At 49.8% G+C, this 14829-nt stretch overlaps 1 protein-coding gene across 2 annotated transcripts in view; it reads left to right on the top strand.

The window, feature by feature from the left end:
* ankhb (ANKH inorganic pyrophosphate transport regulator b) overlaps positions 1-14829 on the top strand; it is a 159339-nt gene that overhangs the window by 130536 nt on the left and 13974 nt on the right. The window lies entirely within an intron of this gene.

Here is a 14829-nt window from a genome sequence, read left to right as displayed (position 1 = left end):
CAATCAAGCCTGCTTCTTCATGGCCGTGTGGCTTCTTCAGGATTTTGCAAGAGGAATTTAGAATGAAAAGAAGAGTTATGGGAATCTTAAGACTGACTTAGATTTGAGCCAAGATGCTAATGGATTACCAAAAAAAGCCCCTCAAAAAACCCATGATTAATGATCTCTCCACAAAAAGCAAAGGAGTGAAATTTCTCTTTAAGTTTAGTTTATTTATTTATTAGTCACAAGTAAGGCTTACATTAACACTGCAATGAAGTTACTGTGAAATTCCCCTAGTCGCCACACTCCGGCGCCTGTTTGGGTCAATTCACCCAGCCAGCATGTCTTTCACACTGTGGGGGGAAACTGAAGCACCTGGAGGAAACCCGCGCAGACTTGGGGAGAATGTGCAAACTCCACATAGACAGTGACCCAATCCGGGAATTGAGTACAGGTCCCTGGTGCTGTAAAGGAGCAGTGCTAACCACTGTGCCACCATGCTGCCTCTTGCTAAATTTACTGAAGAAGCTGTTACTAATTTTGACATAGTTATTTCCTAAAGGGAGTTTCTTCTGAAAGTAGTAGTAACAGTTGAGTTAAGTTGTTAAAATATTCAATGACTAAATTATTCTGTGAAACTATTAACAAATATTAAAACCTTTTGGATCATTTCAAAAATACCATTTTTCAAGCTGGGTATTTCCTCCCTTCCACAGAGAGTTGAATTGCCAATGTTGGTAAATGTTACTGACTGGGAATTAGACAGCACATTGCAAATCTTGGTCCACTTTAGCAATTCTTCCATTTAGAAGCTAGTTAATTTGACAGAGATGTTCAAAATCATGAGGGGGCTGGACAGAGTAGATAGAAATTGTTCCCACTCGTTAAAGGATCAAGAGTGAAAGGGCATGGATTTAAGGTGATTTGCAAAAGAAGCAAATGTGATGTGAAAAAAAACCCTTTTCACACAGCAAGGGGTTGGGGTCTGGAATGCATTGCATGCAAGTATGGTGGAGGCAGGTTCAATTGAGGCATTCAAGAGGGCATTAGATGATTATTTGAACAGAAACCTGTGCAGGGGTATGGGGAAAAAGTGGAGAATGGCACTGAGTCATAATACTGATTTGGGGAGGCCTTATTTGCAGACGCAATGGGCCAGAGGCCTCCTTCAACACCGTAACAATTCAGTGATTCTGTGTAATGGCTGCTGTAAGATACAATTAGCTGTAGACCAACTTTGGTATCTGTGCTACATTGAAAATGAAGATGATCATCTCAAAGGTGTTTTATCTTTTCCCCTACTGCTAATCATTATAAACAATAGCAAGCTGAGCTCAAACATAAAGGAGAGCAATACAAATCTTGGCATTGTTTGGTTTGTACAGATTTTTCCTGGCCACTGAAAGTCTATTTCCAGAAAACAAAAGCCATGATTATACCTTCACTTTAAAACAAATTGTAAGTGCATAGTTATTTTTGTGTTGCTCTCTACCCTGGAATCAACTTGTGATATAATTCCAAAGTAGCAGCAGCCAAGCATCCCGTCCACAATGTAATTCTGGAGTAGCAGCAGCCAAGCATCCTATCCACAATGTAATTCTGGAGTAACAGCAGCCAAGCATCCCATCCACAATGTAATTCTGGAGTAACAGCAGCCAAGCATCCCATCCACAATGTAATTCTGGATTGCAGCAGCCAAGCATCCTATCCACAATGTAATTCTGGAGTAGCAGCAGCCAAGCATCCTATCCACAATGTAATTCTGGAGTAACAGCAGCCAAGCATCCTATCCACAATGTAATTCTGGAGTAGCAGCAGCCAAGCATCCTATCCACAATGTAATTCTGGAGTAGCAGCAGCCAAGCATCCTATCCACAATGTAATTCTGGAGTAGCAGCAGCCAAGCATCCTATCCACAATGTAATTCTGGAGTAACAGCAGCCAAGCATCCCATCCACAATGTAATTCTGGAGTAGCAGCAGCCAAGCATCCTATCCACAATGTAATTCTGGAGTAACAGCAGCCAAGCATCCTATCCACAATGTAATTCTGGAGTAACAGCAGCCAAGCATCCTATCCACAATGTAATTCTGGAGTAACAGCAGCCAAGCATCCCATCCACAATGTAATTCTGGAGTAACAGCAGCCAAGCATCCCATCCACAATGTAATTCTGGATTGCAGCAGCCAGGATGAATAAAACAACTAGTTTGAAGTGCTTTTGTACAATACAGATGTAGTGTAAAAATTTCTGATTGAAGCAGTTGAAAATAATATGTTAAAAGTCAAGGTTTGTCTGATAATATTCCTGTGAAGCACCTTGGGACATCGTTACTATGTAGGGACATAGGACATAGGAACCATAGGAGCAGAAGTGGGCAAATTCAGCTCCTCGAGCCTGCTCCACCATTCAATCAGATCATGGCTGATTTCTCTCTTGTCTTAAATCCACTTCTCTACCTATTCCCCATATCCCTTTATCCTGTTTTTTTATTAGAAATATGTTTGTCTCCTTCTTGAAACCATTCAATGATTCAGACTCCACAGATTCACCACCCTCTGTGAGAAATAGTTCCTCCTCATCTCAGTTTTAAATCTACCGCCTCTCAATCTATACCTGTGACCTCTTGTTCTAGATTGTGCTTAAGATGAAATATTTGGTCTACATTTATCAAACCCTTTAAAAATGTTATATACCTCGATCAGATCCCCTCTCATCCTTCTAAACTCCAGCAAGTACAAGCCCAAACTGTTTAATCTGTGCTCATACATCAACCCCTTCATCCCTGGAGTCAATCTGGTGAACCTTCTCTGAACTTCTTCCAATGTCACCACATCCTTCCTCAAATAAGGAGACCAAAACTGGACACAATAATCCAGATGTGGTCTTACCAATAGTCTAGACAATTGCAATAACACTTCTTTACTTTTATACTCCAGTCCTTTTGCAATAAATGCCAACATTTGCCTTTTTTATTACATGCTGCAGCTGCATACTGACTTTCTGTGATTCATGAACATAGACACCCAGATCCGTTTGCCTAGACACATTTTGAATCTGCTTTCTATTTAAATAATAATTTGCCTTTCTATTTTTTCCACCAAAATGGATAACCTCACATTTATCCACATTAAATTCCATCTGCCAAATTTTGGCCCATTCTCCTAGCCTATCTATGTCCATCTGCAAAATCTTTATATCCTCTTCACTGCCTGCTTTCCCACCTATTTTAGTATCATCCGCAAATGTTGCTATGTTACACTCTGTCCCTGCTTGCAGACCATTTATATAGATTGTAAACTACATTAAAGGTGCTATATAAATCCAAGTTCTTTTTGTTCGGGCTCTCCCAAATGATTTTCTTGTTACAGCCCCTATTTTCCCTCCCTTAAATCTAAGGGATGCAGATTTAAACATTTATGGCAGACAACAGGTTTAACCATCATTGGTAGATTTGGTGGGACTACTTAAACACCAAGTCCAGGATCATTCTGATGTATAAAGCTATCCCCTAGCTTGTCTGTTCCACTACAAACAGTTGTCTTAAACTCCTTTCCCTTGCCTCCGTCATCCTTATAAATCTCACCAGCATCTCTCACTATTCCTCCATTGCATCTGGTTTGTTTTGCTGCTTGCATTGGATGAGCAGAAATCTCCTCCCATGTCTGGAAAATTGAGTAAGGAGTCTAACAACACCAGGTTAAAGTCCAACAGGTTTATTTTGGTAGCAAACGCTTGAAGCAGCTTTTTTCTAAAATTCCAGTCCCTAGCCACTGACTCCATCCTCTTAATAGCCACTGTCTGAAGCTAAAACAGGTGATTCATAATCTTGGTATTCTGTTTGGTCCTGAACTGAGCCTCCAATCCATTTCCTTTCCATAGAATCATAGAATCCCTACAGTGCAGAAGGAGGCCATTCAGCCCAGCGATCCTGCACCGACAACAACTCCACCCAGGCCCTATTCCCGTAACCCTATGTATTTACCCTGCTAGTCCCCTAACATTAAGGGACAATTTAACATGGCCAATCAACCTAACCCCCACATCTTTGAACTGTGGGAGGAAACTGGAGCACCCAGAGGAGAACTCCACACACACAGTGACCTAAGGCCAGAATCGAACCCGGGTCCCTGGCGCTGTGTGGCAGCAGTGCCATGGTGCCACCCTGGCAGACCTGGTTTGGAGGTAAGTTTTAATTGGGAATCTAACCTTCAAGACATAACCCCCACCTCCCCATCCCACCATACTCCACATAACTTTGAGGTTAAAATTCTCCCCACAGTTCCAGTCTTTTAATTTAAATGGTTTCCTAAACCAAAGCTTTGAAATAACAGAGAAAAACCACTTTAGATAGATGTTTCCATGAAGCAGACTCACTGACCTATCACCCAGACCACATCTGAACTGACCTGTCTGCACCCCTGCATCAGCTTATCTGTTGGCTTTCTTATTCATTGGATGTGGGCACTGCTGGCTAGGCCAGGAATTGTAGCCAAGTCCTAATTACCCTTGCCAAGGTGGTGGTAAGCCATCTTCTTGCACTGTTGCAGTATATCTGTTGTAGGTAGGAAGGCAGTTCCAGGATTTTCACCCAACGACTTAAGGAATGCGATGTATTTCCAAGTCAGGATGATATGTCACTTGGAACCTCCAGGTGTTGGATATTCCCACATATCTGCCACCCTTGTCCTTTTAGATGGTAGAGGTCAGGGGTTTGGAAGATGCTGTCTCAGGAAACTTGGTGAGTTGCTGCAATTCATTTTGTAAATGGTACACACCTCTGCTGTTCGTCAATGATGGAGGGAGTGAATGTTTGTAGATAGGGCACCAATCAAGTGGGCTGTTTTGTCATGGATGATGTAGAACCTCTTGCCTCATTCAGGTAAGTGGAGAGTATTCCATTACACTCCTAACTTGTGCCTCGTAAATTGTGGACAGGCTTAGGGGAGACAAGAGGTGAGTTACATGCCTCAGAATTCCCAGCCTTTGATCTTGTAGCCATGGTGTGTATATGACTAGTCCAGTTCAGTAACCCTTGGGATTCTGATACTGGGGGATCCAGTAATGGTAATTCCATTGAAGGTCAAGGGGTGATGGTTAGGTTCTCTTTTGTTAGAGATGGTCATTGCCTGGAACTTGTGTGGCATAAATATTACTTGCCATTTTTCAGTCTAAGCCTGGATGTTATCCAGGTTTAGTGCATTTGGAAATGGACTTTGAGGATTTTCAAATGATACTGGATGTTGAGTGAACCTGGATGAGTAGCCCAATTTTGACCTTATGATGGAGGAATGTCATTGATAAAGCAGTTTAAGATGGTTGAACCTAAGGGCCGAATTCTCCCATCATGCCTGTGGTGGGTTTGGTGGTGAGCGGGCACGGAGAATTTGGCGAGAGCCAAAAAGTCAGAAACTTGTCGGTGTAAAATTACATTGCAATTCTCCCAACGGCAGGTCACTGACGGGTCAGTCATCCGGCAGGCTGGTTGTGCAAACATCATTTGCATCAATTTACATCTCATGAGTACTCATTAAAACAGCTGCCCGCTGTGTCCTGTCAACCCTTCCAGCCTTGCATCACAGCAGCAGGAAATCACGTTGGTGTCAAACCCAATTGCTAAAGAGTGGCATACAAATGACACCCTCAGTTAGCAAGAGACTTTGAGGTGAATGCACAAAGCTTTCTGAAGATTTGATATATTATTGTCACGTGTTGGTATACAGTGAAAAGTATTGTTTCTTGCGCACTATACAGGCAAAACATACCGTTCATAGAGTACATAGGAGAGAAGGAAAGGAGAGGGTGCTGAATATAGTGTTACATGGCCAGGGTGTAGAGAAAGATCAACTTAATGTGAGGTAGGTCCATTCAAAAGTCTGATGACAGCAGGGAAGAGCAGTTCTTCAGTCGGTTGGTACGTGACCTCGGACTTTTGTATCTTCTGCTAGTGTTGTGCTGCTCCTGATGTGCTGGTCACCACTCTGACGGGGCAGACCAGTTCCTGCCCTTCATCTCCATACCGAAAGGGTCTTTGCAGTCAGCAAAGTCTCTCTCTGCCCCTCTCTCTCTCTGCCCCTCTCTCTCTCTGCCCCTCTCTCTCTCTGCCCCTCTCTCTCTCTGCCCCTCTCTCTCTCTCTGCCCCTCTCTCTCTCTCTGCCCCTCTCTCTCTCTCTGCCCCTCTCTCTCTCTCTGCCCCTCTTTCTCTCTCTGCCCCTCTTTCTCTCTCTCTGCCCCTCTTTCTCTCTCTGCCCCTCTTTCTCTCTCTGCCCCTCTTTCTCTCTCTGCCCCTCTTTCTCTCTCTGCCCCTCTTTCTCTCTCTGCCCCTCTTTCTCTCTCTGCCCCCCTCTCTCTCTCTGCCCCCCTCTCTCTCTCTGCCCCCCTCTCTCTCTCTGCCCCTCTCTCTCTCTCTGCCCCTCTCTCTCTCTCTGCCCCTCTCTCTCTCTCTGCCCCTCTCTCTCTCTCTGCCCCTCTCTCTCTCTCTGCCCCTCTCTCTCTCTCTGCCCCTCTCTCTCTCTCTGCCCCTCTCTCTCTCTCTGCCCCTCTCTCTCTCTCTGCCCCCTCTCTCTCTCTGCCCCCTCTCTCTCTCTGCCCCTCTCTCTCTGCCCATCTCTCTCTCTCTGCCCCTCTCTCCGCCCCTCTCTCTCTCTCTCTGCCCCTCTCTCTCTCTGCCCCTCTCTCTCTCTCTCTCTGGCTCTTTGTCCCGCTCTCTCTCTCTCTCTGGCTCTTTCTCTGTCTTTCCCTCTCTCTCTTTGGCTCTTTCTCTCTCTCTCCCTCTCTCCCTCTGGCTCTTTCGTCACCTTTTTCTCTGGATTTCTCTGACTCTTTCTCCGCCTCTCTCTCTTGGGCTCTTTCTCCACTGCTCTTTCTTCGTCTCTCTCTCTCCCTCTCTCTCAGCATCTATCACCGCCTCTGTCTCCGCCTCTCTCTCTCTGGAGCGCTCTCCGCCTCTCTGACCCCCTCTCTCCAACTCTATCTCTGGATCTCAGTGCCTCTTTCTCTGCCTCTCTATCTGACTCTTTCTCCCTCTCTCTCTCTGCCTCTTTCTCCACCCCTCCTTCTGGCTCTTTCTCTGTCTCTCTCTCTCTCTCTGAATCTTTCTCTGCCTCTCTCTCTGGTTCTTTCTCTCCCCCCCCCCCCCCCCCCTCTCTCTCTTTCTGTCTCTCTCTCTCTGGCTCTCTTTCACTCCGCCTCACTGTGAAGCTCTCTCTCTCTCTCTCTCTGGAGCTCTCTCCGCCTCTCCCTCTCTCTGGAGCTCTCTCCGCCTCTCTCTCTCTGGAGCTCTCTCCGCCTCTCTCTCTCTGGAGCTCTCTCCGCCTCTCTCTCTCTCTGGAGCTCTCTCCGCCTCTCTCTCTCTCTCTCTCTGGAGCTCTCTCCGCCTCTCTCTCTCTCTGGAGCCCTCTCCGTCTCTCTCTCTCTCTGGAGCTCTCTCCGCCTCTCTCTCTGGATCTCAGTGCGTCTTTGTCTGACTCTCTCTCTCTGGCTCTTCCTCCGTCTGTTTCCCTCTCTCTCCCTGAATCTTTCTCTGTGTCTCTCTCTGTTCGCCTCTCTCTCTCTGGCTCTTTGTCCCCCCCCCTCTCTCTCTCTCTGGCACTTTATCTGTCTTTCCCTCTCTCTCTTTGGCTCTTTCTCTGTCTTTCCCTCTCCCTCTTTGGCTCTTTCTCTGTCTCTGCCTCTCTCCCTCAGGCTCTTTCGTCACCTTTTTCTCTGGATTTCTCTGATTCTTTCTCCGCCTCTCTCTCTTGGGCTCTTACTCCACTGCTCTTTCTTCGTCTCTCTCTCTCCCTCTCTCTCTGACTCTATCACCGCCTCTGTCTCCGCCTCTCTCTCTCCGGAGCTCTCTCCGCCTCTCTCTCTGGAGCTCTCTCCGCCTCTCTCTCTCTGGAGCTCTCTCCGCCTCTCTCTCTCTGGAGCTCTCTCCACCTCTCTCTCTCTGGAGCGCTCTCCGCCTCCCTGTCCCCCTCTCTCCGCCTCTCTCTCTGGAGCTCTCTCTCTCTGGAGCGCTCTCCGCCTCTCTGACCCCCTCTCTCTGCCTCTATCTCTGGATCTCAGTGCCTCTGTCTCCGCCTCTCTCTCTCTGGAGCGCTCTCCGCCTCTCTGACCCCCTCTCTCCGCCTCTATCTCTGGATCTCAGTGCCTCTTTCTCTGCCTCTCTATCTGACTCTTTCTCCCTCTCTCTCTCTGCCTCTTATTCCACCCCTCCTTCTGGCTCTTTCTCTGTTTCTCTCTCTCTCTCTGAATCTTTCTCTGCCTCTCTCTCTGGTTCTTTCTCCCCCCCACCCCCCCCTCTCTCTCTCTTTCTGTCTCTCTCTCTCTGGCTCTCTTTCACTCCGCCTCACTGTGAAGCTCTCTCTCTCTGGAGCTCTCTCCGCCTCTCCCTCTCTCTGGAGCTCTCTCTGCCTCTCTCTCTCTGGAGCTCTCTCCGCCTCTCTCTCTCTGGAGCTCTCTCCGCCTCTCTCTCTCTGGAGCTCTCTCCGCCTCTCTCTCTCTGGAGCTCTCTCCGCCTCTCTCTCTCTCTGGAGCTCTCTCCGCCTCTCTCTCTCTCTGGAGCTCTCTCCGCCTCTCTCTCTCTCTCTCTGGAGCTCTCTCCACCTCTCTCTCTCTCTGGAGCTCTCTCCGTCTCTCTCTCTCTCTGGAGCTCTCTCCGCCTCTCTCTCTGGATCTCAGTGCCTCTTTGTCTGCCTCTCTCTCTCTGGCTCTTCCTCCGTCTGTTTCCCTCTCTCTCTCTGAATCCTTCTCTGTGTCTCTCTCTGTTCGCCTCTCTCTCTCTGGCTCTTTGTTCCCCCCCCCCCCCTCTCTCTCTCTCTCTGGCTCTTTCTCTGTCTTTCCCTCTCTCTCTTTGGCTCTTTCTCTGTCTTTCCCTCTCTCTCTTTGGCTCTTTCTCTGTCTCTGCCTCTCTCCCTCAGGCTCTTTCGTCACCTTTTTCTCTGTATTTCTCTGATTCTTTCTCCGCCTCTCTCTCTTGGGCTCTTACTCCACTGCTCTTTCTTCGTCTCTCTCTCTCCCTCTCTCTCTGACTCTATCACCGCCTCTGTCTCCGCCTCTCTCTCTCCGGAGCTCTCTCCGCCTCTCTCTCTGGAGCTCTCTCCGCCTCTCTCTCTCTGGAGCTCTCTCCGCCTCTCTCTCTCTGGAGCTCTCTCCGCCTCTCTCTCTCTGGAGCTCTCTCCGCCTCTCTCTCTCTGGAGCTCTCTCCACCTCTCTCTCTCTGGAGCGCTCTCCGCCTCTCTGTCCCCCTCTCTCCGCCTCTCTCTCTGGAGCGCTCTCTCTCTGGAGCTCTCTCCACCTCTCTCTCTCTGGAGCGCTCTCCGCCTCTCTGTCCCCCTCTCTCCGCCTCTCTCTCTGGAGCGCTCTCCGCCTCTCTGACCCCCTCTCTCTGCCTCTATCTCTGGATCTCAGTGCCTCTTTCTCTGCCTCTCTATCTGGCTCTTTCTCCCTCTCTCTCTCTGCCTCTTTCTCCACCACTCCTTCTGGCTCTTTCTCTGTCCCTCTCTCTCTCTCTCTCTGAATCTTTCTCCGCCTCTCTCTCTGGTTCTTTCTCCCACCATCTCTCTCTCTTTCTGTCTCTCTCTCTCTGGCTCTCTTTCACTCCGCCTCGCTCTGTGAAGCTCTCTCTCTCTCTGGAGCTCTCTCCGCCTCTCTCTCTCTGGAGCTCTCTCCGCCTCTCTCTCTCTGGAGCTCTCTCCGCCTCTCTCTGGAGCTCTCTCCGCCTCTCTCACTCTGGAGATCTCTCCGCCTCTCTCTCACTCACTGGAGCTCTCTCCGCCTCTCTCTCTCTCTCTGGAGATCCCTCCGCGCCTCTCACCCTCTGGAGCTCTCTCCGCCTCTCTCTCTCTCTCTCTGGAGCTCTTTCCGCCTCTCTCTCTCTCTGGAGCTCTCCCGCCTCTCTCTCTCTCTGGAGCATGCCCCACCTCTCTGGAGCTCTCTTCGCCTCTCTCTCTCTGGAGCTCTCTCTGTCTCTCTCTCTCTGGAGTTCTCTCCGCCTCACTCTCTCTCTGGAGCTCTCTTCGCCTCTCTCTCTCTGGAGCTCTCTCTGTCTGTCTCTCTCTGGAGTTCTCTCCGCCTCACTCTCTCTCTGGAGCTCTCTCCGCCTCTCTCTCTCTTTGGAGCACTCCCCACTGATGCACCATCAATCAAGCAAAGACTAATTGTATGCAAGAACAAATAGGCTTTTATTATTAACAAGAACTTGGAGCCATCCCTGTCGGAGATCTGGTCCGTACTAAAGGCTAGGGGGAGGAGCCATCGCCTTTATACCCGGACCAGGGGGAGGAGACTTGGGCGGAGCCGGCAGGGATGTGCCACATATACAGATAATAACAGATACTAACTAACAGTGGTTAACCACAACAGATAACAGCTAACAGTGGTTTACCACATTCACCCCCTGTTTAAAAAAGAGTCCGTCGGGGGTGAGGCAGAATGAACAATATTTACAGGTGAAGCTCTCTCTCTCTCTCTGGAGCACTCCCCACCTCTCTCTCTCTCTCTGGAGTTCTCTCCGCCTCTCTCTCTGGAGCTCTCTCCGCCTCTCTCTCTCTCTGGTGCTCTCTCCGCCTCTCTCTCTCTCTCTCTCTCTGGAGCTCCCTCCGCTTCTCTCTCTCTCTGGAGCTCTCCCGTCTCTCTCTCTCTCTCTGGAGCTCTCTCCGCCTCTCTCTCTGGAACTCTCTCAGCTTCTCTCTCTCTGGAACTCTCTCTGCTTCTCTCTCTCTGAAGCTCTCTCCGCCTCTCTCTCTCTGGAGCTCTCTCCGCCTCTCTCTCTCTGGAGCTCGCTCCGCCTCTCTCTCGCTGGAGCTCTCTCTGCCTCTCTCTCTCTGGAGCTCTCTCCGCCTCCCTCTCTCTGGAGATCTCTCCGCCTCTCTCTCTCTGGAGCTCTCTCTGTGCCTCTCTCTCTGGAGCTCTCTCCGCCTCTCTCTCTCTGGAGCTCTCTCCGCCTCTCTCTCTCTGGAGCTCTCTCCGCCTCTCTCTCTCTCTGGAGCTCTCTCCGCCTCTCTCTCTCTCTGGAGCTCTCTCCGCCTCTCTCTCTCTCTCTCTCTCTCTCTGGAGCTCTCTCCGCCTCCCTCTCTCTAGAGCTCTCTCCGCCTCTCTCTCTCTCTGGAGCTCTCTCCGCCTCTCTCTCTCTCTCTGGAGCTCTCTCCGCCTCTCTCTCTCTCTCTCTCTGGAGCTCTCTCCGCCTCCCTCTCTCTGGAGATCTTTCCGCCTCTCTCTCTCTGGAGCTCTCTCCGCCTCCCTCTCTCTGGAGATCTCTCTGCCTCTCTCTCTCTGGAGATCTCTCCGCCTCTCTCTCTCTGGAGCTCTCTCCGCCTCTCTCTCTCTCTGGAGCTCTCTCCGCCTCTCTCTCTCTCTGGAGCTCTCTCCGCCTCTCTCTCTCTGGAGATCTCTCCGCCTCTCTCTCTCTGGAGCTCTCTCCGCCTCTCTCTGGAGCTCTCTCCGCCTCTCTCTCTCTCTCTCTGGAGCTCTCTCCGCCCCTCTCTCTCTCTCTCTGGAGCTCTCTCCGCCTCTCTCTCTGGATCTCAGTGCCTCTTTATCTGCCTCTCTGTCTGGCTCTTTGTCGCTTTCTCTGGCTCTTTCTCCGGCTCATTCTCCGACTCTCCTTCTGGCTCTTTCGTCACCTTTTTCTCTGGATTTCTCTGGCTCTCTCTCCCTTTGACTCTTTCTCCGCCTCTCTCTCTTGGGCTCTTTCTCCACCGCTCTTTCTTCGTCTCTCTCCCTCTCTCTCTGACTCTATCTCCGCCTCTGTCTCCGCCTCTCTCTCTCTGGAGCTCTCTCCACCTCTCTCTCTCTGGAGCTCTCTCTGCCTCTCTCTCTCTGCCTCTCTCTCTCTCTCTCTCTGGAGCTCTCTCCACCTCTCTCTCTCTCTCTCTGGAGCACTCCCCATCAATCAAGCAAAGACTTGTTGTATGCAAGAACAAATAGGCTTTTATTATTAACAAGAACTTGGAGCCATCCCTGAGCTCTCTCCGGCTCTCTCTCCCTCTGGAGCTCTCTCCGCCCCTCACTCTCTCTCTCTCTCTGGAGTTCTCTCCGCTTCTCTCTCTCTCTGGAGTTCCGTCTGCCTCTCTCTCTCTCTCTGGAGCTCTCTCCGCCTCTCTCTCTCTGGAGCTCTCTCCGCCTCTCTCTCTCTCTGGAGCTCTCTCCGCCTCTCTCTCTCTCCGCCTCTCTCTCTCTGGAGCTCTCCCCGCCTCTCTCTCTCTCTGGAGATCTCTCCGCCTCCCTCTCTCTGGAGCTCTCTCCACCTCTCTCTCTCTCTGGAGCTCTCTCCGCCTCTCTCTCTCTGGAGCTCTCTCCACCTCTCTCTCTCTGGAGATCTCTCCGCCTCTCTCTGGAGCTCTCTCCGCCTCTCTCTGGAGATCTCTCCGCCTCTCTCTCTCTCTCTGGAGCTCTCTCCGCCTCTCTCTCTCTCTCTGGAGCTCTCTCTGCCCCTCTCTCTCTCTCTCTCTGGAGCTCTCTCCACCCCTCACTCTCTCTCTCTCTCTGGAGCTCTCTCCGCTTCTCTCTCTCTCTGGAGTTCCGTCTGCCTCTCTCTCTCCCTCTGGATCTCTCTCCGCCTCTCTCTCTCTGGAGCTCTCTCCGCCTCTCCCTCTGGAACTCTCTCCGCCTCGCTCTCTCTCTCTCTCTGGAGCTCTCTCCGCCTCTCTCTCTCTCTGGAGCACTCCCCACCTCTCTCTCTGGAGCTCTCTCCGCCTTTCTCTCTCTCCCTCTGGAGATCTCTCCGCCTCTCTCTCTCTGGAGCTCTCTCCGCCTCTCTCTCTCGCTCTGGCGCTCTCTCCGCCTCTCTCTCTCTGGAGCTCCTCCGCCTCTCTCTCTGGATCTCAGTGCCTCTTTATCTGCCTCTCTCTGTCTGGCTCTTCCTCCGCCTCTCTCTCTGGCTCGTTCTCTGTCTGTTTCTCTCGCTGGTTCTTTCTCCGCCTCTCTCTCTGGCTCTTTCTCCACCTTTCTCTCTGGCTCATTCGCCGTCTCTCTCTCTCTCTCTTCCTGGCTCTTTGTCCGTCTCTCTCTCTCTCTTCCTGGCTCTTTATCCGTCTCTCTCTCTCTCTCTCTCTCTTCCTGGCTCTTTATCTGTCTCTCTCTCTCTCTCTCTTCCTGGCTCTTTATCCGTCTCTCTCTCTGGCTCTTTCTCCGCCTCTCTGGCTCTTTCATTGCCTCCCTCTGTCTCTGGCTCATTCTCTGTTTCTCTCTCTCTCTCTGGTTCATTTTCAATCTCTCTCTCTGGCTCTTTCTCTGGCTCTTTCTCAGTCTCTTGCTCTCTCTCTCGCTCTGGCTCTTTCTCCCCGTCTCTCTCTGGCTCTTTCTCTGCCTCTCTCTGACTAAATAAGTGCAAAATATTGTTGTTGAATTTGAGGATATCACCAGCTGATATTATCATTCTCTCCCTGTCACATAATTTTGAGGCACGGTGGTGGTCGGTTGTGAGAGGGTACATTTAAAATGAATGCTACTATTCTGCAACAAAGCTTTGTTTTTCTTTATGTGTAACTTCCCCTTGAACTCTTCAAATTCTGCAGCAACTTGGTGGTTCCTCTTGTTCAGTGGGTGAGCTCCAAGTCAGTGGCTTTCTGATCAACTCATCAATTAAGAACATTAAGGCCTTTTGGCCCCTTCAGCCTGCTACACATTTATAAAGTGAAACTTCCCTGAACTGCCGCCAGTGCAAGTACTTCCCTTCTTAAATAAGGAGACCAAAACTGTGGTGTGGTCTCATAAACAGACTACTTTTACACTCCGGTCTCCTTGCAATGAAAGTCAACATTTTCCTTGCTAATTACTTATACCTGCATGTTAACTCTTATTGTGATTTGTGTATAAAAATGCCCAATTCTGCAGTCATAGAAACATAGAAAAACTACAGTACAAACAGGCCCTTCGGCCCCACAAGTTGTGCCGAACACATCCCTACCTTCTAGACCTACCTATAACCCTCCATCCTATTAAGCTCCATGTACTCATCCAGGAGTCTCTTAAAAGACCCTATTGAGTTCGCCTCCACCACCACTGACGGCAGCCGATTCCACTCGCCCACCACCCTCTGTGTGAAAAACTTACCCCTAACATCTCCCCTGTACCTACCCCCCAGCACCTTAAACCTGTGTCCTCTCGTAGCAGACATTTCCACCCTGGGAAAAAGCCTCTGAGAGTCCACCCGATCTATGCCTCTCAACATCTTATAGACCTCTATTAGGTCTCCTCTCATCCTTCGTCTCTCCAAGGAGAAAAGACCGAGCTCCCTCAGCCTATCCTCATAAGGCATGCCACTCAATCCAGGCAACATCCTTGTAAATCTCCTCTGCACACTTTCAATTTTTTTCACATCCTTCCTATAGTGAGGCGACCAGAACTGAGCACAGTACTCCAAGTGGGGTCTGACGAGGGTCTTATATAGCTGCATCATTATCCCCGGACTCCTAAACTCAATCCCTCGATTGATAAAGGCCAGCACACCATACGCCTTCTTAACCACCTCCTCCACCTGCGGGGCCGATTTTAGAGTCCTATGGACCTGGACCCCAAGGTCCTTCTGATCCTCTACAGTACTAAGAGTCTTTCCCTTTATATTGTACTCCTTCATCCCATTTGTCCTACCAAAATGGACCACGACGCATTTATCTGGGTTGAAGTCCATCTGCCACTTCTCTGCCCAGTCTTGCACCCTATCTATGTCCCCCTGTAACTTCTGACATCCCTCCAAACTATCCACAACCCCACTAACCTTCGTGTCGTCGGCAAACTTACCAACCCATCCCTCCGCTTCCTCATCCCTCCGTCTCCCACATCAATAATATTCTGTTCTTCTATTCTTCCCACCAAAATGGACAAACTGGTAAATAGTTTAATTAAGTTGACCCAGAATGGTAC

This window comes from Mustelus asterias, chromosome 2 (assembly GCF_964213995.1).
Source record: "Mustelus asterias chromosome 2, sMusAst1.hap1.1, whole genome shotgun sequence".
NCBI classification, from domain to species: domain Eukaryota; kingdom Metazoa; phylum Chordata; class Chondrichthyes; order Carcharhiniformes; family Triakidae; genus Mustelus; species Mustelus asterias.
The sequence above is the reverse complement of the archived record's forward strand: the minus strand, read 5'-3'. Positions and strand labels throughout refer to the sequence as shown.